This window comes from Mesoplodon mirus, assembly GCF_964341445.2.
Source record: "Mesoplodon mirus genome assembly, chromosome: 7".
Taxonomy (NCBI): Eukaryota; Metazoa; Chordata; class Mammalia; order Artiodactyla; family Ziphiidae; genus Mesoplodon; species Mesoplodon mirus.
The window spans coordinates 102,541,840-102,568,958 of record NC_138983.1 but is presented as its reverse complement, the minus strand read 5'-3'; the positions used below and the strand labels follow the sequence as shown (position 1 = coordinate 102,568,958).

Genomic DNA, 27,119 nt, shown 5'->3' with positions numbered 1-27,119 from the left:
GTAGCTCACCATGGCCCCACGCCAGGGTCTCTACTCTATTCCAACTCTAAGATCACAGACCTAGAGAAACCACCTTTAGGTCAAAACAGAAGGTCAAACTTATAGAAGTAAAGCAAATCAGGGAAGGTGAATCTCTTAATACTATATTTAATAAGCTTACACATCATCACCTCTTGACTTTTAGAAAGGATAACTTAACAATAGGTGTAAAAGCCAGGACTAGGGAACTTGGGATGTGACTCCTAGTCTGGTGACCTTCACATAAACACATGGCCCAAGGACTGCTCCAGGGGAGAGGTGGGGACTGGCTTGTGATTGTGTAGTAAGCCTTGCCTGTCTCCCAGTCCTTGATCACCCCAGAGCCTGGCAGGTGAAGAAGCAATCAGACAGGATTCGTGGTGGTGTGGAGGTGACCTGTGCAAAGTGGATGGGGCAGGGTGCAATCCAGGAGTGTTCCACTGATCTGCTTCTGGCACAGCTTTTCTTGTCTCCTGACCCCTGTCCATATGGAAAAGCAGGGAGATGAGGAAGAATTTCTCTAGAGTGATTTGGTATTTTCTGCCATGTGCAGGGCGCATGGTGGACACAGCTCTAGGTGGTGTCTTTCTCATTGTGGAGATTTCGGTTCCAGCTGATGCCCCTGATCCAGATGACAACAGAAATGGACCCCATCCCCCATACCTGTCAGGCCCCTCAACACGTGGAAATGCTGTGACCTGGGGTGGAGGGGGCAGAGTGAGCACAGGACTGCTCACACCCCTGGTTTCTCCCTGGAGCCAGGCCCTACCTCTGGGCCCCGATTCCCAAGGCAGCCTCCAGAATGGGCAGAGCAGTGAGAGTGAAGCCAGGACTTGTGGGAGGGGTCGGTACCCAGAGGAGAGAGTTGACAGGGCTGGGACCTGAGCCTGGCTGCTGCTGGGTCCTCTCAGGGGCACCCAGAAGTGAGTTCTGGGAATATGGGGAAGCTGGACTTGGACCCCCCTGGCTCCTGCTGGGAGAGTGCCACAGACAGGTGATGCTGATGGAACAGCAAGAAAACAGAAAGAAGCAAGTCCCTTTGCCCTTCTCTTGTTGCTCCGTCTTCCATAAGGTACAGTAAGACAAGAAATTGAGAGACCAAAAGAAAAAAAGAAATGGAGAGACCCAGAGACAATACACAAAGACTTCACGGACACACCTCTCGAGAGACTTCTCACGCAAACACCTTTCTCAGAGATCACATACTGAGACCTCACACAGGGACCTCATGTTGCTTCACAGACCCTCAGACAGAAACCTAGCACAGATTTAACAGATTTCCCAGAGATACCTTCCAAAGGGACCTCATACAGAGACTTCACACAGAGATCTCACCCAGAGACAACACAGAGACCTCACAGAGACCTCACATCTATTCTTCAGTATCCATTGACAAGTCTTTCTTAGTGAATATGAAACCACTTAGCAAACTGGCAGCATGATAAATATATTATCAGTTGTGCCCCTCTGAGATCCACCAGACACTCACTGTCAGCATTACTCTAAATGGGGAAATGTTGGAGAAGTTTTGTTCTTTTGGAATGTCACTGCCTCTGAACAAAAGAATTATACATTCCAAATGTAGATTTTCAAATTTCATTCTTAGGTGTTCATTAGCTTGAAGATCACATATTACATTATTTTATTTTTATTTATTTTAGAAGAATGAAGAAAATAATGTTTATTTCTTAGAAATGCATGTAGTACTCTATTTTTTTATTTTAAAAGATTTTTATTGGAGTATAGTTGAGTTACAAATTTGTGTTAGTTTCAGGTGTACAGCAAAGGGAGCCAGTTATACATATACATATGTCCACTTTTTTTAAAGATTCTTTTCCCACAGAGGCCATTACAGAGTATTGAGTAGAGTTCCCCGTGCTATACAGTAGGTTATTATTACCTATTTTGTATATAGTAGTGTGTATATGTCAATCCCAATCTCCCAATTTATCCTTCCCCCCTTATCATCTCCTGGTAACCATAAGTTTTCATTTGTACTCTTTTTTTAGGAGAATCACAAATTTTAAGCATAGCTAAAACACTGTCAGTCTCCAGTGAGAGAAAATATTTGTCCAGTTTAGTTATCATCCAGTCAAATGGTATCTGGCACATTTTTTACTTTATTGAGGACAGAACTTAAACTTGAGATGGCTTACTTGTTTCCTTTGGAAACATAAGAAAAACCTGCAACAAAGGTACTCTAGGAATGAAATAAACCAAGAAAGAAGCATCCGGACTCACATTCACTTCCCAGAGGGCTGTGTAACTAGCACGTTATTTTGCACATAATAGCTTGTATCAGGTTTGTGGGGTTTGCTTTAGTTTTTAACAGGCCAATAATCATGTGAGGATTTTTCACAAGTCAAATTTCTGGTTTTAAATTTTACATTCTGGCAAAATTATGCTTCTGAATATTATTTTATTTCTTAAAATGTGGTAATGCCCTAAAATGATATTACACAATCATAACGTTCAGCTAACATACTTAAAAAGATGGGCTATTAAGGATTCATTCTTCAATAATTCTATGAAATGCACATTTTCTAAGACATGCAGTTAGGATCCATTTTATATTCATTATAGGGTTAACACATTGCTTTAAAAATTTTTGAAAGATTATAAAATATATGACTTAGCCTATGCTTGACATTATACATGTTACCTCATAAAATTACTGAGGGAAGGATATCTTAATATCTGAATTGAAGATAGTGTACATTTAATCTACATTTGGCTTATAACAATGAATATTGAAAGGCTTTCATTTATTATATATCTCACACTTTCCAAAGGGTACACTTCTAAAAGACTACTGATTTCTCATTGCTAATAAGCAACCTATTGTCCTTGCCTTGGTAAAATCTATTTTAATGACAGCTGGTTCTCTCCCAGATTATCCATTGGTATTACAGCGTCACGGTCTTTTAAGAGGAGCAGGGCTGACACGAGGACTCTTTGGGCTTATTTCTACAAGAAATTTAGTTTTTCTATTCTCCTAATTAAAAAATGTATAATTATTAATTTTTCACTTTCTTATGTCATTGAATCAGAAAACAATGGACTATGGTCATGTATGTCATCTAATACTCTATCAGATCACTTTTTTTTAAATAGTGCAGCTTACTCAGGTAAGTTTACTGATCAGAACAAAATGGAATCAATTAGGAAAAAGTTCATACAGGAAAATATCCTTTTCAAAGTTGACTATTTTAACACAGTTAAATAAGCGATTATTTTTTAATCCTTTGAGTTAAAATTGTTCAGGGTGGCCAAGAAAGTCTGGAAACATGAAAAATGTCCATAAAAGCACTTTATTACTATAATACATTGAATGTGTTGCTCCTCATTATTAATTCACAGTTCATTAAGCTGGGCAAAATTACAACGAACAATGTGCATTAAAGCAAAATTCCCATCAATCATTTTCCATCTGTCATACATTCTTTTTTTTTTTTTTTTTCTGTATGCGGGCCTCTCACTGTTGTGGCCTCTCCCGTTGCGGAGCACAGGCTCCGGACGCGCAGGCCCAGCAGCCATGGCTCACGGGCCCAGCCGCTCCGCGGCATATGGGATCCTCCCAGACCGGGGCACGAACCCGTATCCCCTGCATCGGCAGGCGGACTCTCAACCACTGCGCCACCAGGGAGGCCCTGTCATACATTCTGTCAGATGATTTGTGTGTCTAATTTTCATGGAAAAACTTGTACCTTTACTCCAGAATAAGAAATCAAGGGGGATCAATCTATTAAAAAGATATTAATATTCCTAGACTCTGTGGCCTTCAGTATTTTTTTTAAGAAGATTCACCTAGTGCAAATCTTATAAATATTTTTACCATTTAATATGCCCAGACAAAATGGATACAAAAATTAGATAAAAGAGAAAACAACAAAAACAGATCCCCTTTGTTTTCAAAACATTTGATGTTTACATCAAAATATTTTGTTGAAAATGAAGTGATTTTTAATCTATAGTTAAAAGACACTATAATGATATTTAGAACATATTACAGATCCGGATTTTTACAAATAGATTTTTATTTAAAACAGGTCTCACACTGATATCAATAAACCAGGCACTCTAGAACAAAATGTGGAGAGATGGCAATTATGAGATGACTTCTTAATACTCCAAGGGAAAAAGATGTTTTCCAAAGTAGTCCATCTACAATATTAACCCTTAAGATCTACTCCCCTTGATAGGTTTCAATATTATTTTCTCTTTTATACACATTGACTTTATAATTAACTCCTACAGGAGGACATTTCTGGAAATGTTCCCAGATATCTACAGCCACACTTTCGGTCATGATCACACCATGGAAAAAGTAGGGAACATCCAGATCCTGATGATCCAGGGGTTTCATAATTACCCCTTTGAGGTCAGTCAGAATCATAATCATTCCCAGAACAGGGTCGGTCTTTACATTTGTGCCCCTAGACATGCAGATTGTAACACTACCCACCCAAAGGCAAGTTGTCTTCCTTACTCAGGTTTGCAGGGGCACCACTCACTGTGGTAGCTAGAAGAGTCCGTTGCCCCCAGCCCGGACCTGCATTCTGTACTCTCCACACACACATCGTACCACAGATATACCAGTGGTGCTGATGAAACTTCCAGAAAGCTATAAAATAATGCATGCCAGGCACGGTAGATGAGGATTCAGAAAATGCTAACATCTTCTCTAGGAAATAAAGGTGACATACCTATGTGGCTTTAAGCATTTTTGTGCATTAGCTGGCCCCCGGGATCTGGGAAAAAGCATCTGATTTTAAAGTTTCTCAGCCTCATTCTCTGCAGTGAAATCTGAAGCTCTTCCTTCCTTCTCTGAGTCCAGAAGCTGGAATTGATACAGTCTGCTCTCTGTGATTTGTCTCTACCATTTGTTTCCAGTGACCACTTCAACTCAGATATCTCTGAATTCAGGGGTCACTCCTAAACTTCAGGACGAAGGTCACTGCCCTTTTTATTCCCACCACAAGTTTATGCTAGTAACCCTTTACCGTGTCAATAAATTTATTTTGTAGAATATGCCCCCTGGACTCCACCTGCTAAATCTGTTTTGTGGGCAAATCATTTGTTACTTAGCTAAACAAATTTTATAAAATCATATTTCATAAAATTGTATTTTATAAAATGTTACTTTCTTATTTCTTATTTATAAAATTGGTAAATCCAGGGATTTAGGCTTAATTATTATTTTTTAAAATGTTGGTACTCATTTTGCCAATTTTTCTTTTTACATATATCAGAAAATATGTTAAGAACTCAACTGTGAAGATACCACTATTTTTATTTTTTCTCACTTTTTGTACTTAACTTTTATAACAAACCTTTATTATTGCACAGGAAACAAGAAAGTTTGTTCCTTGGAAAACATCAGTCCTAAGAACGTACTAAGTTAAAGCTTAGCATGTTAGATCTGCGAGTAGCCTTGTCTTTTTTTTTTTTTTTTCGGTACGCAGACCTCTCACTGTTGTGGCCTCTCCCGTTGCAGAGCACAGGCTCCGGACACGCAGGCTCAGCGGTCATGGCTCACGGCTCCAGCCGCTCCGTGGCATGTGGGATCTTCCCGGACCGGGGCACGAACCCGTGTCCCCTGCATCGGCAGGCGGACTCTGAACCACTGCGCCACCAGGGAAGCCCAACCTTGTCTTTTTTTTAATGATGCTTTTTTCTGAATTGGTTAAAAAAAAAAAAAAAAAAAGCCTTAAGGCTTAGGAACAGAAGCAAATTGAGAATTAAAATCCAAATCATTCAAATGAAGTTTGTCAGAACAGTTTGTGTGTGGAGAGGACAGCTTCTAGGCACTTCAGAGAAACCAGCAGGACAGAATTGAGAATAGCCAGCACCTTACAGGGCTTCTCACAGAAATGCTTTAATGCAAAGAGGTGACTGGATTTCACAGGGAGACCAGGGAGAGGATGCAGAGATAATTAAATCACATTCAAGCACCTGTTTACCTGGGAGGTAAGTTCCTTCATATTGTGGTCAGATGCTGTTTAGGGGGACACTGGTGCAGGGGAGGTGTTGGGAGGATGAACTCTTTTCTGAGTGATTTTGCAAGTGTGAAAATTCATCCAACAGAGATGCTAGAAAAATTTGCTCCTAGTAGCGAGCGTCCAACATGATATTTTGGGACAAAAATGTGTATTTGGAAGAATTTTTCACAAAAGAGCAGTGATGGGAGGAAAAGATTCATATGGGCCTGGCTAGTAATATTCTTCCTTCACAATTTTCTTGTGGGTTCCTGAGGCCTGTTGTGACTGCTTGGAGACCTGGTTCCCAAGCAATGGCCCTCTTTGTCATACTCAGGGTAACCCAGGAAGTTGCTTGTCTGAAGCAGAAAAGGTTCTCCCTTCCACTCATGTCCTCTTGCTGATCAGATGAACACATGGCATCATCTACAGCTGAGAGGTGTTTGTTAACTACCTTTGTTTCATAGGACACAACTCATATATACTCTACAGTAATGTTTATCACTGTCTTTTATAATCTCAAGGTAAGAAGTAATCAGTGTTAAAATCATTCTACTGGAATAACAAAGCACATGATTTTTTTTCCCTAATAGTGATTGTATTTGTTTGCTAGGGCTGCCATAACAAAAGACCACACTGGCTACTAGGTGGCTTAAACAACAAAAATATATTTTCTCATAGATCTAGAGGCTAGAAGTCCAAGATCAAAGTATCAAGTTTAGTTTCTCTGAGGTCTCTCTCCTTTGATGGCTACCTTCTCGCTGTGTCCTCACATGGTTGCCCCTCAGTCTGTGCATGTCTGTGTTCTAATATTCCCCCCTTATAAAGATACAAGTCATATTGGATTAGAGTCCATCCATATGATCATTTTACCTTAATTTTCTCTTCCAAAGCAGTATTTCCAAGTAGAAGTTAAGCTTACGGTACAAGCAATCAGGTATTTAATAAGAGGCATTGCTATGGAGACAAAAAAAAAAAAGGTTAATAATTGAGGCAAATTTCATATCAGTTTTTGAGTTCTGAGGGTAGACAGTTGAGAAGATCTCTAAATGTCGGGGTTAAAGCATCTTTTGTAGTTTGAATGTCCATCAGATGTTCAGGTAAACTTTCTGAGTGGTCCATATAGCAACAGGAACGAAGAAGACTGTCTAAACATGAGCTGCTGTGGAGATTTCTCTGAAGTTTATATTAAGATATCTACCTTCAGTATGCAGGACTTCAGAAAAAAAGGCAGTTTTAGTTTCAATTATTCCAAGTCAAAAGGGTGGGAGAAAATTTGGAAACACTAGTTTGGAGAGTTGTAGTCAGGTAGTGGAGGAAACTAGAAAAATTCAGGATATAGTCCAGTTTTCAGGTAATTAACAAAACTTCAAGGAAAATTAATAGCACTAGAATCTAATATCCACAATATGTATTTTGGTTTCTATCGAAAGATAATTTTTCTCTCTAAAATCACCCTCATTTCTATCAAAGATAGCCAAATTAAGACAAATTTGTTTGCAAAATAAGTCTAGATTCAAAAAACTTGGTCTTATTTATATAAGTATAGCAAGGATTGTGACTGACCATATAGGCTTATTTTTTATTTTTATTTTTTGCTTTTATTAAGAGAATTTATTGCCTCTCTCTCCTCCCAATAGCTCAGACATGAAGAAGCAACATCAGAGGAAGACAGACAGACAAATGGCTCTTTGAGTTTGTCCTGCTTGGCACTGGTGAAGGAAGAGGCAGCTTTCTCAAAGTTTTTATCTGCTTAATTGGATGTAGTAGAGAAAGGGAACAAGGAAAGTCAGAGGGTAAGTGAACAGGCTCTGCACCTACCAAGGATGTGTTATCCTCCTAATCGTCCCAGTAGGAATATTCCATTCATGTTCTTTGATCTGATCCTTGCATTGGAAGACACTTCTTTTTTTAATCTCTTTTTTTAAATTTAATTTTAATTTTATATTGAAGTATAGTTGATTTACAATGTTGAATTAGTTTCAGGTGTACAGCAAAATGATTCAGTTATACATATACATATATCCATTCTTTTTCAGATTCTTTTGCCATATAGGTTATTACAGAATATTGAGTAGAGTTCCCTTTGCTATACAGTAGGGTCTTGTTGATTATCTATTTTATATATAGTAGTGTGTATATGTGAATCCAAACTCCTAATTTATCCCTCCCCATACCTTTTCCCTTTAGTAACCATAAGTTTGTTTTTTAAGTCTGTGAGTCTGTTTCTCTTTTGTAATTAAGTTCATTTGTATCATTTTTTCAGATTCCACAGATAAGTGATATCATATGATATTTGTCTTTCTCTGAATGACTTCACTTAGTATGATAATCTCTATGTCAATTCATGTTACTGCAAATGGCATTATTTCATTCATTTTTATGGCTGAGTAATATTCCATTGTATATATGTACCACATCTTCTTTATCCATTCATCTGTCAATGGACATTTAAATTGCTTTCATATCCTGGTTATTGTGAATAGTGCTGCACTGAACACTGGGGTGCATGTATCTTTTGGAAGGATAATTTTCTCCAGATACATGCCTAAGAGTAGGACTGCTGGATCATATGGTAGTTCTATTTTTAGTTTTTTAAGGAATCCCATAATATTCTCCATAGTGGTTGAACCAATTTACATTCCCACCAACAGTGTAGGAGGACTCCTTTTCTCCACACCCTCTCCAACATTTTTGTAGTCTACAGTTTGTAGACGTTTTGATGATGGTTACTCTGACTGGTGTGAGGTGATACCTCATTGTAGTTTTGATTTGCATTTCTCTAATAATTAGCGAGGTTGAGCAGATTTTCATGTGCTTTTTGCCCATCAGTATGTCTTCTTTGGAGAAATGTCTGTTTAGATCTTCTGTCCATTTTTTGATTGGGTTGTTTGCTTTTTTGATATTGAGCTGCATGAGCTATTTGTATACTTTGGAGATTATTCCATTGTCAGTCTCATCATTTGCAAATATTTTCTCCCATTCTGTAGGTTGTCTTTTTGTTTTGTTTATGGTTTTCTTTGCTGTGCAAAAGCTTTTAAGTTTTATTAGGTCCCATTTGTTTATTTTAGTTTTTGTTTTCTTTCCTCTAGGAGGTGGATCCACAAAGATATTGCTGCTGTGAAAGAGTGTTCTGCCTGGATTTTCCTCTAAGAGTTTTATAATATCCAGTCTTACATTTAGGTCTTTAATGTATTTTGAGTTTATTTTTGTCTGTGGTGTTAGAAAATTGTTCTAATTTCATTTTTTTACATGTAGCTGTCCAGTTTTCCCAGTACCACTTATTGGAGAGACTGTCTTTTCTCCATTGTACAGTCCTGCCTCCTTTGTCATAGATTAATTGACCATAGTTGTGTGGGTTTATTTCTGGGCTTTCTATTCTGTTCCATTGATCTATATTTCTGTTTTTGTGCAAGTACCATACTGATTACTGTGGCTTTGTAATATAGTCTGAAGACAGTGAGCCTGATTCCTCCAACTCCATTTTTGCTTTCATAGTATGCTTTGGCTATTTGGGGGTTTGTGTTTCTATACAAATTTTAAATTTTTCTGTTCCAGTTCTGTGAAAAATGCCATTGGTGGGGGCTTCCCTGGTGGTCCGGTGGCTGGGACTTCACCTTCCAATGAGGAGGATGCAGGTTCGATCCCTGGTCAGGGAGTTGGGATCCCACATGCAATGCAACCAAAAAAAAAAAAAAACAAAAAAAACAAAAACAAAAACATAAAACAGAAGCAATATTGTAACAAATTCAATAAAGACTTTAAAAATGGTCCACATGAAAAAAATCTTAAAAACAAAATTCCACTGGTAATTTAATAGGGATTGCATTGAATCTGTAGATTGCCTTAAGTAGTATAGTCATTTTGACAGTATTGATTCTTCTAATCCAAGCACATGGTCTATCTCTCCATCTGTTTGTGTCACTTTCGATTTCTTTCATCAGCATCTTAGAGTTTTCAGAGTACAGGTCTTTTGTCTCCTTAGGTAGATTTATTCATAGGTATTTTTTCTTTTTGATGTGATGGTAAATGGGATTCCTTCCATAATTTCTCTTTCTGATCTTTTGTTTTTAGTGTATAGGAACGAAAGAGATTTCTGTGTATTAATTTTGTATTCTGTGACTTTACTGAATTCATCGATGTGGTGTATCACACTGATTGATATGAGCCTGTGAGCCATGGCCGCTGAGCCTGCGCGTCCGGAGCCTGTGCTCCGCAACGGGAGAGGCCACAACAGTGAGAGGCCCGCATACCACGAAAAAAAAATCATAAAATGGGGCTTTCCTGGTGGCACAGTGTTTAAGAATCTGCCTGCCAGTGCAGGGGACATGGGTTCAAGCCCTGGTCCAGGAAGATCCCACATGCCGCAGAGCAACTAAGCCCACGTGCCACAACTACTGAGCCTGCGTTCTAGAGCCATTGAGCCACAACTACTAAAGCCCACGAGCCACAACTACTGAAGCCCATGCACCTAGAGCCCATGCTCTACAACAAGAGAAGCCACTGCAATGAGAAGCCCACGCACCACAACAAAGAGTAGCTGCCATTCGCTGCAACTAGAGAAAGCCCACACACAGCAACAAAGACCCAATGCAGCCAAAAATAAATAAAATAAATAAATTTATTTTTAAAATCATAAAATATCATAACCATCTTCTTCAGTTTACTTAGTCCCATGTAATTAATTCTTGTTTTGTTTGATCTTTTGTTAGAAGTTTTATGAAACCATCAATTTCTCCATTAGGGTTTTGTAAATTCTTACTCAGTTCAGTGTAATGATTTGAAATTCATCAGAAACTTGTGTTCTAGAATACTTGTTAGATCCTTTTCCATGAATTTCTCTGAACATGAAACACATTTCCAGGAAGCTTTTGTCAAAGCATCTGAGTAAAACCATTGTCTAAGTAATAAAAGACAAATATCCATTACTAAAAATTTGATTCATTCTAATGGAATTGACAAGAAAATTTATCTCTGTGACACAAAACATTTAAGATAATAACTAGAATTATGACTGATAACATTATACTAGGACATATCCAATTTTAGGAATTTCATATACTTTTGAGAACATTTATATTAATAACATTCACCCTTATGATATAACCTAGAGTTTATGATCATTTATTTAGCAATGCTTCCCATGTAAGTAACATACCAAATAAGCCTAATGAGTTTCATAGCTCTCTTTTCTAATAAGATAAAACAAATCTTTTAAGGTGTTCCAAGGGGCCTCTGGAAAACCTGAACGTTATTTCCAGGTCAATAAAACTTCATTTAGAATTTGACTTGGGGGAGAATCTACTTTTTCAAAAATAAAAATGTTTTAAAACACTTTGTCAAATATGATCATATGTCACTGTGAATTAATATTTAGTTAACAATTTAATCAAAGTGACAAAGATTCACATGTAAATACAGATAGTTAAATAGTGTAAAAAGACTTAGCTCTTTTAATATTGAAAGCACTCAGTTTTTCTTCAAAATTATCAAAGATTCATAAAGACGAAATGTACAATATTTGTTTTGCTAGACAGATTACATTGAATGTAAAAAAAAGTCTTTGTTTACAATTTCTCATTAAGAGCAGACCAATAATTAAGAAAATTTTGCAAAAAGAGAGAAAAAACAAATTTTAATTTTCTACCAGCTTACTTTGGATATTAAAACTCAATCACTTTATTAAATTCATTCCAATTTTAGATCTGACTACACATAAAATTCCTTTCTAAAGATTCCTTTTTCACAAACCTCTTACAACTTTCTCTGTCCATTTTGATTTGTCCCTTGTTCTCTTTCCCATTTAGAAGTTATCAGCTTTAGGACAAAAATCACTTAACAAAGTTTTTACATTAACAAAAACATCTCCATACCTTACACTTTTTCTTACCCCAAAATATATTCTAATTTCCTTATAATTCCTAGTAGCTTTAACCACATCTATTATTTACAATTCTTAATCCTTTGAAGCTTTAATTTTTTTGTAAAGATAAAGTTAAAAATTATGAACTGTGTAAGTATTTTGTGGCTTGGCAAACTTATAAATACATTTCATAATTTCTAGAAACATATTCTACTTCATAGTACAAGCTTTTAATGAAGCACAAGACATGTTTACTAATAGAACCAAACATATTTAGTGTGTAATAAGAGGTCAAAAGTAGGTAAACTTAGACTCGTTCAGCAATTAATATTTCAGTATTTTGTCTTAGTTGGAAATGATCTAGACATTCAATTCATTTAATTTAACTTAGCAAAACTCTAAGGGTACAATTTTTCAAAGACATTTAGAAAACTATTTAAGTTGACATAGCAAAAACAATTATTGCTAAAAAAAGTTTACCTAAAAGAATTCTTATCTTATGTCTATTTAATTAATTTGTTCTTAACAATCCCTCAGATTACTCATGACAATTTCATAAGATGTTAAAGTAGTGTTAGCCATCATCTTAAATTATTATTATTATTACTTTTTTCTGAGAAATTTTGTAAAAGAGATAACATGAGCTTATTTGACTTTTAGTAAAACTACATAGCATAAAGCTATTATACTTAATGCTGATAACTCTTAAGATATGTCTGTATTAATTAAACCATTAAACCTGAACTAGATTTTACTTACCAAAAATTATCCTAGATCATGTGAATTTGAAAAATATTTGTATTCGTTTTTGTTATATTTTTGAGAATTTTTATATTGCTTGTTGGAATAAATTAAGTTTACTCACTCAGATAGCTACAGTCTTTTATTATTTAGAGAAGACTTTTAAGTCTTCTTGCCCTTTAAGTGTACTTGCCCTTGATAAACAATTTTAAGGAGACTGTGATTTAGAGTTTGAGCAAGAGAGGGTTTTTCTGGTGGTTTTTGTTTTAAAAAAAACCTCTTTCCTTTTTTTTCTTTAAATTTTAGTTTCAGGTTCTAACAATTGAGATAATCTGGGCTCAGTCTCAGGCAATGTGGCTGTGTTTACATTTCAAAGACATGGTAAGATTTATAACTTTAAGGGACAGAGAAAAAAGTGTAAATTTTCTTCTGTGAGTTTTGGAGTGTATTTTTCTATTATCATAAGTCTCAGGGTAATTATTATTTTAAAAACTTTTTCTTCTTAAGTACAGGACAATTTTGCTCCAATTATCCTCAACTTTTATAATATCTACAAGAATTTGAGAGGAATAGGTTTCAGGGTTGGTGAAGATAAATGGGCCTTGACTTGTTCCTAAGTTGCATTTCTGGTTTTGTAGAGATTTGGAAGACAAAGATAATTGTTTCTATTAGCTCTTGAATATTGGCTTCCAACTGATCTTTTCCTAATTATTTGTAGGAGGGCCTAAGGAATTGCTGAGGAGATGGGGCAATTTTTAAAATTTTTCTTAAAAAGGCGAATTCATGTTGGATCTTTAATTTCTGTTATTTCATCTTAATAACGATTCCCTAAGGCTAGCTGTTATACATGATTTTTCCTTTCAATTTGATCCTTCCATAAATACCAATATGACAGCTGTTTATGATGAGAGCTCTCAAGAAGGGAATCTTTTAAATACAGCAAATTTAAAGGATCCATCATCTGGCCATTGAGGAGTAAGACCTTTCATTAATTTCAAATAGTGACTCAAATCAGTAAGCCTTTTTATGGAACGACCCAGAGGTAACTTTTCAGGCTTAGAATAAATCCTTACCATGGATGAAATAAGCACACTTTCAGATGGAGAGGGCACGGATGATATAGCCCCTATAATGTGAAAATTCATTTCCAAGGATAATCTAAGAAAGCAAAGGCCTTCATTGCACAGGCAGTAAGGGTGGTATAATGCAAACTGTGTCCCTGGTCTCTCCTGGGAAGTTGAGGCACCTCTGATCCCAAACCTACTAATCTGTGACATCAGGCACATGCTGCTGGAATGGGACTTTTCCAACACTAACAAGGCAATGAAGGTTGAAACAACAAAGGCCCCTTATGGACTGGGTCCCCTTAGGACAAACTCCTCTGACAGCTGGCACAACAAGACTAGAGTGTGCTGTTTATGACTTTGTGTCTCAGAACCCCAGTCAATTCAACTGGTTACCAGATGCACCCCAGTAAATACACCATCCAGATGGTGGAGACCAGAGAGAATATTCTCACTGGACAAAAAGCCAAATTCTCAGGACACAGAAAAATACAGAAGGAAAAATCTCATCCAGTTTTTATATAGAGAACTGACAGCAAAGTTTGTCTTAATAGGCACTGGACTGGAGAGAACTGGTAACTCACCAGTCTGTGAGGCTGTCTCAAACAGCAGGCTTATAGGGCCTATGCCTGTATTCTGCCCTATGGTTCTTTCTTCTTATGAAACACGACTCAGGAGACAGAGACAAAGAAAAACAGTGACTGTCTCTGGGAGGAAAGGATTAAGAAAAACTGAGACGAGATTACTCATTTCCATAAACCAGATTTTCTATGTCACAAGGATCTTGCTCCATGAGTATTTTCTTCTGCTAATCTAAATTTAGAGATAGAGAAAAGGAGACTCTTAAGCACTTTCCCTCCCACCAGACCTTACAGGCCTGGGAAGTTGAGGAGAGAAGAAATTTTACCTTCTGCTGGCCTTTGTCATGTGTCCTAGGATCTCTCAGCTGCAGCAGTCTTGTGGTGGGAAGCAGGGTTTAGCCAGCCTCCTGGTTGTCTTGTCAGCTGTTGAGGAGGAAGAAATGTCCCTGCCAACCTTCTTGAGTTAAAGAAGTAACAAGGTTTATACAGCCTTCTTGACCCTGCATTCCCTATCTCTGGTGCTAATGATGTCTTTCTACCTCCTGGTACAGGGAGGGCACCATTCACATGAGATACTAATTTCCTGCTTTCATGGAGACAGATAGGAAGGTCAGTGTGTCTCTCTTGCATCAGTCATTTCTTCAGTAACTTTAATTCAAAGTAATATTCCACTGAGGCATATTTTGGAGCATCCTGCCCTGGGCACCAACAAAGTCAAATGGTTTAGAGAGAAAGCAAGTCCCTTTGTCAGCACTGACCTGTGCTCATGGTGATTGTTATTCCATCTCCACAATACCATTGGGCTGGGTGCTCAAGAAACAGAGCTGTGAAAACATGGCTCCTGTCTCTTATAATTTATAGTACCAATGTTTCAAAGAAAAAATTTTATTTAGTGCCTCCTTTGTGTTAGACAATAATGCTGGTATATTTTCAAGATATACAAATAATAGAAAGAGACATGTATGGCACTTGAATTGTAGTGAGACATTAAAAATCCCCCCCCCAAAAATCTTTTTCTTTATACTTATAAGAAAAAAAAATGTAGATTCATTTTGGATAAGATAAAGAAAATTTATGAAGTGATAAATCTAACCTGAGAAAGTAGAAAAGAACACAGTACACAGGCTCTGAGCATTCTACTCACAGAAAATATTGTCCTGTTCTTTTGCAATATGCACTTGTTCCCCTGTCCCTATGTCTGTCTCTTCCCCTCTCTGTTTCTGCCCCTCTTCTCTCTCTCCCTCACACATACACACATTCACTCCCCTACAAAAAAACCCATTGACTAAATGCTAATTGGCAGACACTGTGCTCAAACTGAGGCTACAGTGGTGAGTTAAAAACAGAGATAATTTTTCCATCCTCATCAAACGTATATTCCAAGATGGAGAAAGTGAATACTAACCAAAGAGTCACACAACCATAATATTGCAACCACAACGAACAACCATAACCACTGAGTTAAGCTAAGCAAGCCACTATTGTCAGCTTTCTCTCAACCCTCAGTAGAGTGTGTTCCACTTAAAGGCCTTGAGTAAGTCACTATTCTGTTGAGAAAATCCAGGACATTTCTCAGTCTTCCACATCTGAAATTATGCAGTTTGGAATGTCAGGAACAAGAGTGAGGGGAAAGGTCATTCAGAACTGCAAATAACCAGTTTCTCTCTTTCTGACTGCTGCAATAACCTCCTGGTCTATCCTGTGTTTACTCCCATTCCTCTGGCCTGTTCACAGAGCTGCCAAAGTGGTCCCTTAAAATTTAAGCCTGATTGTGCCACTCTATACTCAAAATCATCCAGTGAATTCAATTTAATTACAATAAATCCAAAGTTCTCACCAAGGCCTCAAAGTCCTTTTTGATCTGTTCTCCCTTTCTCCCATGTCTCTCTTGGCCTCATTCCTACCACTCTCCCCCTTGTTTTCTGTAATCCAGCCAAACTTGCTTCTTCTCCAGCTTTTACTAAAACACTACTTAGTAGACAAACAATTTAATTTAAATTGGGCAAAAAATTTAATAAGACACTTAACCAAAGAAGATACATGAATGGTAAATAAGCAACATTTAAAAATGTTCAGCATTATCAGTCATCAAAGAAAAATTAAAACCACAATGCAAATAACTTCACATCTACTAGAATGACTAAAATTAAAAAGATTGATAGCATCAAATGTTAGTAAGGATGGAGAACAACCAGAAGTCTCATACATTCCTGAAGAAGATGTGAAATGATGTACTACTTTGGAAAACAGTTCGGCATTAATACAACCCCCTAATTTCACCCCCTAGGAATTTAAATTAGAAAAATATGTCCACACAAAATTTGTACATGAACGTTCATAGAAACAACTTTATTCATGATTGTGAAACTGAGTAGGATCCTGTGGGGCCTTCCCAGTGACAGACTCCCAGTGTTCCCTGCTTCTTGTTTGTAGAACAAAGCTTTAGTCTCCTAGGCCTCCCTTGATTTCCAGAGAGCAGTTAATGATTACAGAACTGACAAAATTCAGAAACAAAGGAAAAGCAGTCAAGCAAGAAAAGTAACAATAGATTGAAAAACAGTGTTGTCTATATCCCTTTCTCCTCAAGGGATATAGATAACAGTCTGACACATATCCTTGATGTGGTGCTCCAAGGACAATGGTGCTTCAAGGACAAAGGACAACCCTCTCTGAAAAAGTGTCAGCGTTACACCCCTTATCAGACCCTTAATTGCCCTCCCCACCATGTTGTGATGCTTATGAAATTCCTGAGCCCAGCTGGGCCATGAGACCTGTCCCAAATAAGAAAAGGCATCTTCCCTGTCCCACTGCCACCCTATAGAAGGAAAGTATATGTGCCTCGACCAATTAGTAAACGAAATTTTCACCTTGGAGCATTCCTTTGTTTTCTGGCTATAAAAACTGATCAATAGCACATGTTTGGGGTCCACTCCCCCAGACTACTAGGAAGTCAGCCTGCTGTTCTGGCAGAGACACTTTCCTCTAATAAATTCTATCTTCTTTACATTCTGCCTTGTGCCTGGAAATTCTTTTCCAACCCACATATGGACCACGACACTTGAGCGTTTTTTGTAGACACTAAGGCTCTCCACCTGATGGAGGATTTGACTACATGCTGATCACAAGCATGTAGGTCCCAGACTGGTTGGAACAAGAAGGCTGATGATTAAGGTTCCCAAAATATCACCCTGTCACCTCTCCACCAACTAATCAAAAGAATGTCCATGAACTGATAATTCACCCTGAGACCCTCACTCCTAATGTTGTCTTTAGAAACACTTGCCCAAAAGTCTTCAGGGAGTTTGGGTCTTTTGAGCATTAGCTGCTTGTTATCCTTGCTTCGCATCCTGCAAATAAACACTGTACTTTCCTTCACCACAACTGGTATCAGTAGATTGGCTTTGCTCTGCATTGGGTGAGTGAATCTGTGTTTGGTTTGGCAATAATTTGGGCAACCATGAAGGGGCCACCATCCCTAGTGGGCATCTCAACCATAGCACACTGGCCCCTGACCAGTGGCAGCTCATGGATACTACTCAGCAGCTGCTTGAGCACCTTTGTCTCAGAGATGGCCCTGAACACTTGCCACTGACCAGGCATCATTGGCCCATGGCACTTTTGATTTCTCTGGTAAAGGGAAAAAGACACATGCTTTGCTGGTTGAGATTTCTCTAGTAAGTAGTGGAACTTGTGTGTGATAATACCAGGGTATTCATTCTCTTAGCCATTTGGGTTTGTCAGTGGCTAACCATTTGGTGGGATTTTCCCTTTTGGGCTGAGGAGTTTGAAACCCTGAGAGACTACATTTGTTTGTTTGTTTGAGATTTTAAGATTACCAGCCATAAACAACTGAGAATGGGTAATCAGAGCTCTGTTTCATCTTATATTCCCTACGGTGTATTTTGCAGAATCGGGAAATTCTTAGCTCTTAGTTTCATGGGCTCGTACCCATGAAAAGGAGAAGGTGATATTTTTCTAAAATCATGTGGTCACAGTATTCTTTAGGCTCTGGAGAATAATGACCCAGATGGGGCACTTTTTGACATTCTAAAAATTGTTTTTGCGAATGAAAAAGCTGGCTTGTTAAAAGTATCTCTTCACTATTCTGACCAGAAGGAAACAAATCTTACTAGGAGGAACTTACATTTTTCCCCCTGTGCCTTTGAAATGTAAATGTTCTACCCTGGGCTCTAATGTACTCTCACTCACTCTTGTCTATACCATCGCCAATTCCTGAGACTGAGGGGGGAAAAAAGGGAAAAGAGTCCTTTTTAAACTCAGGCAGGAAAACTGTGAGATCTCTGTTTGTCTGGAATGTATGTATGTCCATGTGTACATTATAAATATATCTCTTTTCCTTTGGATGGTATTATCAAAGTTAGTTTGTAAATGAGCTCTATTTAATTGACTTAAAGGAAATTAAGCACTTACAGAAATTCTCAGAAATATAAAAGAAACTAACTTGAATGAATTTCAGATTCATGTGATCTGAAAAATATTCAATATTAAATTTGGGATAATGGCTGACTTGGTCTAATGTCTCATAAAGTTTTCTTGGGTAATCTAAACATAATTTTTGAGAACAAGTGAATAAAATAGAGGTAAATGAGACAAGAGTTTTTAGGTGAACTCTGGGAATAATTATGTTTTAGGAATGTCTACTTAAAAATAGCTTTTCTGGACGTTTTAGTAACTTGAAATTTTAGAGTTTAACTAAATTAAGCTAAATGATGAGAATTCATTGAATATCGAAGTCTTTTCCAAATAAAATAATATACTGAAATATTAATTACTAAACATTGGCTTCCTTTTACAGAGAAAGTAAAGATATTTAAGACTATTAATAAATATGTTTGGTGTCACACTGAGACATTTTCCATAAGAAAGCACATATTTTTAGAAATTATAAATAGCATTTATTTATAAATTTGCCAATCTACAGAATGCTAATGTAAAGAACAGCTCATAATTGCTTACTTCTTAATTTTCACTAGGAATTTAGGTTTTTAAGACTTGAGAATTCTAATTAAATATGTAATTAAAGCCACTAGAAATAATGAGAACATTTTAGTATACAGGGTAATAGGATGTGTGTTTTCATTAAAATAAGGTATGAAGAATAGGAATTTATTTTGTTAAAGAAAAAGGAAGTAATTTTGTCTTAAAGCTGGTTATTTCTAAATAGGAAATAAAATAAAGGGCAAGTTAATATGAATATAGAAAGTTGTAGATTTCTGGGGAAAAAGTAATCTTTAGAAAGAAATTCTATGTGTTGTCAGGACTCACTAAGATTAGAATGAATTTAATTGAGTAAATGAATTTTAAGATTAAAAGTAAAGTGGTACAAAAACTTAAAAATTTTTTCTCTCTCTGTTAAGAGAAAAAAGTTTTCTTGGAATATTGATTTGCTTTTGATTACAGATGGTAAATTTTCTTTACCTTTTAAATAATCTGTTATAACTTTCCGTACTTGCTTTTAAAATCTTTCATTGTAACTTTGGTTAAATGGATAAGCATTGTTTCACAGTGATCTGTAATCCTATTTGACCAAGTGTCTTGAAACTTTTTAACATTTTGGATAAACTTCTCAAGGATAGAATCCTAATTAAAGATATTTTGACCTCTGGATAGCTTTGGGATGTTTCAGAGGACCCCTAAGTCATCTCAAAGAGAGATATTAAACTAATTAGGATTATTTGGTATATTATGGGAGGCACTGTCAATTGATTAGAGATAAATGTATCTCCAACCTTCTTAGGTTATACATTTAGATTATACTAAATATCATTAATATAGATATTCTTATGTTATATGAAATTAAATAAAATTTCTAAAATTTGAATATGTCAAATTTGTATGTTACAGAAGTAAACAAATTTTTTTTTGTCAATTGCATTTTAACCAGCTCTTTAACTGTGTCTTTTTAAGTCTTTTTATCATTCATAGATGCTTTTGCAAAAATGCTTCATCTTCAGGAAGATTCATACTAAAGACTTTCTGACAAGTGCAGGTTTCTGATAACTTTCAAATCATACCATTGAATTGGGTAAGAAATTAAAGAATTCTAATGGAAATCCCGATGGTTTCATAAAGGTTAAGGCTGCAAACTGTAAACAGCTCAAATGTTCATCATCAAGTGAATGAGTAATTCACATCAGCAATAAAGGGGAATGAAATATTAATATACATACATGGATGAATCTCAAAACATGCTGAGTGAAAGAAAGCAGGAACCAAATACACACTGTTAGATTCTATTTATGTAAATTTGAGAATGGGAAAACTATAGTCACTGAAAGCAAATCATCATATCACTTTTGTAGGAAGGTGAGGATTGACCACAAAGGAGCCTAAGGAAACTTTCTGGGTAATGGACATTTTCTGTATCATGATTGTGGTAGTGATTACACAACTGTATATATTTGTCAAAATTTATCTAACTGTGCTATACACTTTACATGAGTGCTATCAGTTGTATGTAAATTGTACCCCAGTAGGGGTGATTAAAAGGAAATATATATTATGTATGACATATAAATATATGTTTACATATATTACATATACATCATGACAATAGAATAAAACATGTTCTTAGTGATTAAATTGCCATTTAGCCAACATCCAGAATGCCAAACATCCTTATTTTTTTCTTGTTTTTCCTTTCTCTAACCTTTCAAAAAGCATCATTTTTAATAGTCACATCAACATTGCTGATTAGATTTGCAGTAATTTGAAAACACAGAAGACATTCCTTTTAAAAATATAAACAAAAGCTTCTTTTATCTGCTCTCTAGATCTTTTTATTCTTATGCCACATTCTTTACACCAGTTGACCAATTGAGTTAGGCACTCATTTACTTTTTCACAAATCTTTGCTGTGTTTCTGCTAGTTCTGCATTAGGGACTATTAAGGAGGAAAACCACTGACACAAAATGGTTTCATTTGTGCTGAAGCCCACGATACCATGCATATATTTAATACCTAACCTACTTGCAATTTCGACCTTCACCAGAAATGTTATCTTAATTCTGAAATCTGGAATCTTCTGGTCAGCACCAATGTGGTAATCTATCACAGGGGCCCTCTCCATCTCCCCCAACCCAAGAAGAAGAGGCAATCTGCAAGATAAAACTCAAGGCTTCCCTTCCCTACAAAGAGAAGATAGTACTGGTCCCAAATAACCTTTTTTTCTTTTGCTAAGACTTTCTTGCCCACCCTCCTTTCTATAAAAACCTTCCACTCTGTGTAACTTCTCAAAGTGCTCTTCTATTTACTAGATGAGATGCTGCCCAATTCATAAAGCATCAAATAAGGCCAATCAGATTTTCAAATTTACTCAGTTGAATTTTGTTTTTTAACAAGACATGACCTTAAACAAGATAAACATTGGCCCTGTTTTCATCTCAGGTGGCCTCAGCCTGCAGCTGCTTGAAGCAGGATTTTGGTTCCTGGCCAGAGATTGAAGTCAGGCCGGGGCAGTGAAAGCACTAAATCCTAGCCACTAGACCACCAGGGACTAGTGGCCAGTGACAAGGTCCTGGCCTGTCTGCTGTGTAGAAATGAATTTCCACAGAGATGGAAAGTAGTGAAACAAGTAAAGTGTTTATTAGGAGGACAAAGAATACATGTGGATAGACACATGGGCGGGCTCAGAGAGAGAGTTGCGCTCACATGGTAGTTTGAATCACTTTTATGGGGAATTTCTTCCAGGTTTCCTTTGACCAATCATCTTGCTTTGCCTGGTTCTGAGTCCATATTTGGTATACCTCAGGGTCCTCCCGTGTTCATGTGCATCTCTTAGCCAAGATGGATTCTAGCGAAGAGGCCTATGGGTAGTTGACATCACTTACTATGGGGTGGTGCCCTCTCCCTTTTTGACCTCCAAGGAACCCTTCTGCACATGTGTAGCTGAGAAGGTCTCCTTGACTACGAGAATGAGGAACATCTAGTCTTTTATCTCTTATCTGGGCAGGGCACAGCCTCCTTTCTCGATTGCCCTGTTATTGATATTTTGGAGTTTCTGTCCAGAGGGAATGAACTCCTGCTGCTTACCCTGGGGCCCATCTATCTCCTGCCTCACTTTCACAGAACTCACAATCTGCTGTGAGAGACAGTCAGAATATGAGCACACACACACACAAATAATTTTAAAGCCCGATAGATTTGAAGTCAATAGAAAAGACATTGAGGGCTTCCCTGGTGGCACAGTGGTTAAGAATCCGCCTGCCAGTGCAGGGGACACGGGTTCAAGCCCTGGTCCAGGAAGATCCCACATGTCATGGAGCAACTAAGTCCGCGAGCCACAACTACTGAGCCCGCATGTTGCAACTACTGAAGCCCATGAGCCTAGAGCCCGTGCTGCGCAACAAGAGGAGCCACCACAATGAGAAGCCCTCACACCGCAACGAAGAGAATCCCCTGCTTGCCGCAACTAGAGAAAGCCCACGCGCAGCAACGAAAACCCAATGCAGCCATAAGTAAATAAATAAATAAATAATAAATTTAAAAAAAAAAGAAAAGACATTGAAAAAGAAATGGGCCTCCTTTTGATAAGGAAGTCAGAGGTTTCTCTGTAACTTCTTCTGAGAACAATAAGCCATGTCTTTTCCTTCTTCTACATTTTCTCTCCCCACTGCTGACCCCAACAAAATGCTGAAGACAGAATTTGCACTCAATAGATTACCTTTTAAATTGATGTAAAAGTATAAAGTATATTTATGTGCATTAAAGTATGGAAGGGCATACATTTGGAGCATAAAAGCTCAGTACCTGCTGGAAATATCACATAATTGATGAATATAAAACTAATTATATAATAGGGAAATTAAAAAGAAATTTCAGGCTGTGTAGAGACTAAATTAAGAGAACAATATCATATATAATAGCTGAATATTTTGGCATTTGAAATTGGAATTTAAAAAATAGATAAGAGAGGAAGAAATAGGAGTCTTAATTAATAACTGAAGGACAAAGGGGGGATAGGTAGCTTATTTAGCTTATTTCTGCCTTTTTAGTTGCAGAAAATATCAGTTTTGAAACCAGATATGGTTGCCATGTATTAGTTCTGCACAAAGTGCTAGGATGAGTTTCCCCACACCCACAGTTTGGGGATAGTGCTTTACTCATAACTCATCTTTCATGCATTTGCCTAAATTCTTGTGGAATACAGCTGGACTTGCAGCTCATAAATGTGACCTTTGGATGTGTTTTAAACACTACTGAACTCCATTTTAATTTTACATAGTAAAGCCTCTGGGCTCTATTTACTCTTTCATTATATAACATTCATTTATCTTATGAAAAACGCTGTGATTCACTGTTGGTCTAGCATTTTTTTTTTCACTTATTTGGATGATTTTTAGAATCCAAACTGTATTGTTATTTATCTTGGAAAACAGAAACACTTTCGGGAGTCAGTTCTCTGAGTCCCAAACCCCTCACCCGACACCCTCTTGTGGTGCTGTGCCCTGGGGGGAGGATACAGCAGGATCTGCAGGTGGAGAGGCTTGGAGAGCTGAGGGTATTATGTGTCTGGTTTATCGCCAAGATCAGTCAAGCCCCAAATTATAGTGTTGAGGGAGAAATTTTTCACGTAATGGGGTATGGGGAAGTCATTTAGGCTTATACATGGTTCAGTGTAAACTCTGTGTGAACTGAAAGAGCCTGTCAAGCACACAGAGCCCATCTGCTTTAACCATTAAGGAAAAGAAATGCCTGATTCAAAAAGAAGGATAAGTGACTCCCTTCTTACGATGCCCGTGTTCACACCCTCTCGAAGACGAGGCTCCTTTCCCACGTGCCAGGATCCCACTGTCTCACTACACATGTCCTCAATCTGTCTCTTTTGAAATCTTCAAGGAATAGACCCCTGTCATGTTGGATGTATGTTCTTTGTTCTGATAAAGTACAAGACTACCATGCTTCAGTGGAGAAGCTCCTTAGAGCCTTTTGAGGGGCTGCCTCCCAGATTATAGCCCTCAGCTTGGCTCAAATAAAACTATTTTCTGTTCCTATTATAAATTCTTTATTATTTCCCTCCACAGTGTGTTATTCCTTATGAAGTCCAGCTGTTCTAGGCTGACACCAAGCCACCCTGAAGCAGCCATCGTGTCTTCATTGCCTCTTTCTCACATCTGGGTCCTTGAAGGTTGCTGAGATCACACTTGCTTGTCTGTGTCCATGGAACCCAGGGCAGAGCCCAGGTCCTCCCACCAGGGCCCTGGATTCTGGTACCAAACCCAGGAGAAGGTGTGCTCTAGTTATATCAGCCTCACCTGGCACCAAGGCCAAGATCGTCATGTGTTTTTTCCCAGACTTCTTCTGTGGGAAAGGGTTTTGGGACGTTTTGTTTTCCCTAGTTCACCCTAGAGAGATGCAAGGAGGAAGTCTGATGCAGACTTTCCAGCTTACAAACATCTGAGGGCTGTGTCTCAGGTCAGGATCAATGTTCCCTTTTCCATGGGCATTCAAGTCAGTGAGGCAGCCTGACTTGAGGGCCAGGACTCTGCCTCTGTAGTCCTGGAGGTGATGGCTGAGGGCTGGGGACAGGGGCACTGCGGTTCTGCCCAAGGGGAATTAAAGGCCAGAAAGCCCTGGTTTCTGCAGGAGTCTGATTATCGCCTGGAATGTATGCCAGTTAACATATAATTTCTTTATCCTATTTATTCATTATTGTTATCATTGTATCATCATTGTACTTTGGGACTCAATTTTTTATTGTTATAGAAATCCAATGTTTTCAAAGATTCTCCCTCAAGGATTCTACTGTTAACATTTTTCATTAAGAGAAATGCCTGTCTATTCCAATCTTTCTTTCCCTCCATTATTTACTGTGTCTTTTCTAGGTCTTGTCCTTGTCTCCTGGGCCACAGTCAGTAATGTCTCCACTTATGTATTCTGAGTGTGTGATCATTTGGTCCAAGGGATTCTGCTGAATGAAGTATAAATTCTGATATCTTTCTCTTGCAAACTTTCAAAACCTACAAATAAAATGAAGATATGGGCAATATAAAATGAAAATATGATTTTCCATTCTTATTAATATCTATCTCTATATTTCAATAGAATTCAATTATCGGCCCCTGGTGACTATATTTTTCAAAAGAATTCCCTAAATAATTACCAGGAATTCACTACTCCAATGTAATGTAGAAGATATTCTTAGTGTATTCTTCAAATTCATGTTGATGGAATGCTCAAGTTCCCTATATCAAATTGAGCTCCTATATTCCCTCTGAATAATAAAACTAAGATATGTTTGCTAAAGATTGTTGAAAAACAACATTTTAGCTTGACATGGACAGTAGAAATACAGTATCACTAAGGGTGAAAATTTAGTATATGTCCTGTGGACTACCAATTTCATGTTCCACAATCACAATCGAACCATTTAAATACAGAATTATTTCCTAATTCTCTATTATATAAATCTCATTATAAATAACAAGCATTTTTCTTAAATTCCATATATATGTGTTAGCATACAGTATTTGTCTTTCTCTTTCTGACTTACTTCACTCTGTATGACAGACTCTAGGTCTATGAAGGAAATGAAGGAAACGATAGCAAAGATCAATAAAACTAAAAGCTGGTTCTTTGAGAAGATAAACAAAATTGATAAACCATTAGCCAGACTCATCAAGAAAAAAAGGGAGAAGACTCAAATCAATAGAATTAGAAATGAAAAAGGAGAAGTAACAACTGACACTGCATAAATACAAAAGATCAGGAGAGATTACTACAAGAAACTCTATGCAAATAAAATGGACAACCTGGAAGAAATGGACAAATTCTTAGAAATGCACAACCTGCCAAAACTGAATCAGGAAGAAATAGAAAATATGAATAGAACAATCACAAGCACTGAAATTGAAACTGTGATTAAAAATCTTCCAACAAACAAAAGCCCAGGACCAGATGGCTTCACAGGTGAATTCTATCAAGCATTTAGACAAGAGCTAACACCTATCCTTCTCAAACTCTTCCAAAATATAGCAGAGGGAGGAACACTCCCAAACTCATTTTATGAGGCCACCATCACCCTGATACCAAAACCAGACAAGGATGTCACAAAGAAAGAAAACTACAGGCCAATATCACTGATGAACATAGATGCAAAAATCCTCCACAAAATACTAGCAAACAGAATCCAACAGCACATTAAAAGGATCATACACCATGATCAAGTGGGATTTATTCCAGGAATGCAAGGATTCTTCAATATATGCAAATCAATCAATGTGATACACCATATTAACAAATTGAAAAAGAAAAACCACATGATCATCTCAATAGATGCAGAGAAAGCTTTTGACAAAATTCAACACCCATTTATGATAAAAACCCTGCAGAAAGTAGGCATAGAGGGAACTTTCCTCAACATAATAAAGGCCATATATGACAAACCCACAGCCAACATCGTCCTCAATGGTGAAAAACTGAAACCATTTCCACTAAGATCAGGAACAAGACAAGGCTGCCCACTCTCACCACTCTTATTCAACTTAGTTTTGGAAGTTTTAGCCACAGCAATCAGAGAAGAAAAGGAAATAAAAGGAATCCAAATTGGAAAAGAAGAAGTAAAGCTGTCATTGTTTGCAGATGACATGATACTATACATAGAGAATCCTGAAGAGGCCACCAGAAAATTACTAGAGCTAATCAATGAATTTGGTAAAGTAGCAGGATACAAAATTAATGCACAGAAATCTCTGGCATTCCTGTACACTAATGATGAAAAATCTGAAAGTGAAATCAAGAAAACACTCCCATTTACCATTGCAACAAAAAGAATAAAATATCTAGGAATAAACCTACCTAAGGAGACAAAAGACCTGTATGCAGAAAATTATAAGGCACTGATGAAAGGAATTA

The 27,119-nt window shown here is 37.3% G+C and overlaps 1 protein-coding gene across 1 annotated transcript in view; it reads right to left on the bottom strand.

Moving 5' to 3' along the window:
* The window catches only part of LOC309808915 (uncharacterized protein), a gene marked incomplete at its 5' end in the record, with an annotated part of 125,417 nt that overhangs the window by 19,002 nt on the left and 79,296 nt on the right, over positions 1 to 27,119 (bottom strand). The gene's annotated exons all lie outside the window — the stretch shown is intronic.